Source organism: Miscanthus floridulus, chromosome 15, assembly GCF_019320115.1.
Source record: "Miscanthus floridulus cultivar M001 chromosome 15, ASM1932011v1, whole genome shotgun sequence".
Taxonomy (NCBI): Eukaryota; Viridiplantae; Streptophyta; class Magnoliopsida; order Poales; family Poaceae; genus Miscanthus; species Miscanthus floridulus.
This window is the reverse complement of record NC_089594.1, coordinates 51,726,089-51,730,498: the sequence shown is the minus strand read 5'-3', so window position 1 is coordinate 51,730,498 and position 4,410 is coordinate 51,726,089.

Below are 4,410 nucleotides of genomic sequence, written 5' to 3'. Positions count from 1 at the left end.
TTTGACAAGGCATTAGGTAGACAAGGAAGATTTTTTTTATTTTTATAACTTTTTAAAACTATTTCTAAAATTAACACGGTTATAATTTTTATTTCTAAAACTGACCTGTTTGACCGCACCAATCTCCCTATGTCTCCCTTATAGTGACCACATCATAAGCAGTCCTCTCTCAGGCTGTGTCTCTCTCTGGTAGGGACAGCATTGTAGACATGGGCGATGGCATCGTCTTCAGACTCATCCTCAATTGTTGCGTCGGTGCAGGGGGCATGATGTGGATCCTCGTCTTACCTATGCAACCAAGTCATGTACCTATCCAAGTTTTGCTGATCATGTGGGGAGCTTTCCACGCGTCATATGTTTCTATCATGTTAAGTCATATCACTAAGATGGTAGTCATCCAGCTCCTCTCGTGCCAAGGCATCCACTCTACCTAGCAGTGGAAATGATGTCATATTTTATGGAAAACAAAAGCGACAAGTATGACAATAAGCACACTTTTGTTACCTGATGCTGTGTCAGGATGTCCAGGAGGTCCATGTATTGCCTGTAATATCGATGCCGGTTGCCTCTCCCACATTTTTGACCTCCTTCTAGAGGTACAAACCCACCGTCCGAATGCGTCTTGGTGATGACAGACCTGCAAGCAACACACCCAATTTGTTAGTCTAAAGATCCAAATTGTTCACGTGATTCAAACTCAATGACATTGAGAAATACTTACAAGTAAAACACTAAGGTTTGGCCTCCCTATGGGTCAACGCTCCGAGCACCACACATGAGGGAAGTAAGAACAACCACCTAGGCTGGTGTTCGCCAAGTCTTGAGGGCAGGCTATGCACAGCTGTTGGTAGGTCCATGCTAGGACTACGCTGCCCTAGTTGTACTATATCCTATGTTCTTCCACAGTTAGTTCAGTATTTGCAAGACCGCCCAACTGATCAGTGTTGCTAGAGGAGTCGTGGAACAGGAAAGCAGCGACAAAGTGCCACAGCCAGACCCTGGCGTGCGTCTCGACCTCAGCTTCGATAGCTCCTAGGGGACAAATAATGAAGTGGTGGGAGATCCAACCCGAGGATACTCCTGAAGTTTTCCTGTGATTTAACAAAAACAATGTCAGAATAAAAAATGTTTTGGAACTATGGAAAATAGTAGAGGTAAGTGGTACTCAGACCTTATTGACGGTCATTAATATCAATTATAAACCATTATTATAATGTGCATATATACTTAATTCCATCACTAAACATAGGACTAAGGGTTTAAACTAACAAATTCCACGAGTTTTGGTGAATCTGTGTTTTCAGCAGGATTTAATCAGAAAACCATCAAGATAGACCTATTCGACAAAGTAAATCATGTTTATCCGCGATAGAACCGACTTGGGAAGACTCTAGAAGACTCAAGAGGGCAAACCACCGAAGATGGGGCCCACCTATCACTAAGACACGTCGGTCACCCCTACCACTAGGTCGACCAACCTATGGGGCCCACCAGTCATCCCCCACTTCGCATGTCAGTTTCCCACCGCCTTAAAGATCAAATCTACATCGTTCTTTTAAATCGGTTTGATTCGAGGGTGCAGAATTGATGTTACGAGCCCTGTACCCCCTCCAGGAGAGCCATTATGAAACCCTAATTCATATCCTCCTCATCAGGATTAGAGCTAGCTATCAAGAGAAGATTATTCCTTCATAAGATCTAGTCTTGTATTAGAAATAGAGAGATAGAGTGTGAGGGAAGAGTTTGGAGGAAGTACCCGTCCTGTCGGTGCTCTCTCTACGGCTTGTACCCTAGCGGAATCAAGTTCTTTATGAGCTTGCTTCTGAGATTTATCTGGTAATCAACTTCTAATTCAAGTAAGTAACGTGTTTATATTGTTCTTTAGGTTTTGTGACTCTTTTCGAGTACTTCAATCTTTGTCATTCCTAGGTTAAATTAGTATTCGTAGTGTAAGCGTGGTGCTTAGACTCGTTCACTCGTAAATGTACCCTACATTTCGGATCGGTGGTAGTTCGCGAGGGTGGCTCTTATAGCCTCGTTGAATCCTCTATAGTCCACCTCCCATTTGTAGGCCTAGCAGGATATAGTTATTATGGGAAACATACTCTAGTTATGTTTTCCTTAGTAATATCTCCAGAATTGAACAATAGAAGATATAGTTTACCGAAGTTAGAACTAGAAGACCATAGTGATCTCCTTTATATTCCTGTTATCTTAAGTCTTGTTGCAACTCCGGGTTAAGTTAGACGTAGTTAATCTCACACGTTTTCCTGTGGATATGATACTTGGAATACTTCCGGGTGAAAGCTACAGCGGTATCTGTGCACTTGCGAATTTTTCTGTGTCCGTTAATAAATACCAACAAGCTTTTCAAGCACCATTGCCGGGAAAACGGCTGTTGAATTATCTACGAACCTAGCTTAACCTTGTATCTTTATTTTTATATCTTTTATCTTTTATCTTCTTCTTTTCACTATGGATTCCACACCTATCCATCAATACGTTGCACCTACGAGCACACGCCTAGAGCCACTAAAATCTTCAAAGCCTATCTTAACACCTAGCTATGAGTTGCGCCCGGATTTAATAAAATTAATTCGAGAACAATCCTTCTCGGAAGAAGGTGATGAAAACCCATACTCACACCTATAGGAGTTTGGACAAACCTGTGCATGCTTGCATATTGCTGGCATGTTTGACGAGACCTTAAGATGGAAGTTGTTTCTGTTCTCTTTGACGGGAAGAGCTAAACATGGGTACAATCGAACCATAGGAAGTATGCAAGGAGATTGAAAAACGCTATGCTCTAAATTTTGTTTATGTTTTTTCCATCTCTAAAGTAGTCAGCCTTCGAAAAGAGGTTCTAAATTTTAGACAACTAGAAAAAGAATCTCTTGGCACGTCATGAGCTCGTTTTACTAGGCCTCATCACCACCGGTCCTGACCTTGCCATTCAAGACTCTGTACTTCTTCAACACTTTTATATGGGTCTTAGCAAGGATTCCATGAAATCCCTTAATGCAGCCTCTAGAGGAGCTTTTCTTCATTTGTCTGCTAGTAAGGCAAGGACTATCCTTGATAACATTATTGGAAAGATTCCTTGCATTAGCATTCATGATAAACTCCCTGAGGAAGAGAAGAAATCATCTCCCGATCAAGAAGAGGGAAGTTTTGATAGCCAAATGACAACCACTCCAATCCCAAAATATAGCTATCAATCCTGAACCATCAATACCCCAAAATTCTCCAAGGGAAGAAGAAATTCCACCTTTGGAAAGCCCTGATGAAATGAAAGATGATCTTTTTTATGCTGATTTTAGGAAAAGCTTAAACTTTCTATTACATAAGAGGTCTTCGAGTGAATATAATTCAAATCCTCTTAAAAAGGGATCTCTTGGGAAGCGTCCTTATTACCATGTAGGACATTGGGAAGAACTCAAGGGTGGCATGTCAAGTGATGCTATAGAAGGAGAGCCAAGCCATTTAGAAGCCAATCCTATCTTTTCCCCTTTTATGCCCACACGACACTCTCAAGTCTCTCAATATATATGGTATTTGTGGATCCTTACCAAGGCAAAAAAAATAATGATGTTGTGCCTTTTCTCTCTTCCTACAACTAAGGCTTATGTGGAGCTCATAGGTGTGGAGACAGCGTGTACATACTTGCAAAGCATATATTGTAAAGTCAAACCTTAGATTCAATGAGAAATGAGTCATACAATCAAATCAAGATGTACATGTGTGTGGATATATGTCACTACTATAGATTGACTTATCAGTATCGCCACTTTTACTACTGTAGCGATCAAAGCATTGATGTGATACTTCCACCGTCGGTTGAACCGATAGGGAGGCCTCCTAAGGATGGAAACCAATAGTTGAAAACCATCAATGTAGCGGTGGTAGTGGGGTTGAATTCCACCATCGTTTGGAACGCCAAGCCGATTAGGATAGGCGTTATGGCCATCGACCCTACATGACTGTTTGGTGTACCGACAGTAGTAAATTCAACGTGAGTTATTTCCCCATTTCCCTACTACCCACAACACAGTTGCATCACGATTACTTTGTTTACCTTGATGCTTATATTAACTGCTCCTCTCTGCTTACCCATCTTCAAGGTTGGCCTATTTAAGCTAAGGTTGGATGCGCTTCTTGGCAATCCACACACTCCTTCCTCCTTATATATAGATAGATAGATACAGACAAAGCTCTTAAGCCAACCATCTATATTTTTTTCATCGCCATGGTGCTCCTTCTCCAACTCTTCTAGCGGCAATAGTGGCGTTGGGAGAAGGCCTTCAAGATTGGTTACTACCGGCATCTAGGCCCAGCGGGGGCTGCTTGATCTAGGTGCTAGTGGAAGTTTTGCAATTAAGGGGGTTTGCTTATTTGGGCAAGCCAAGGGGT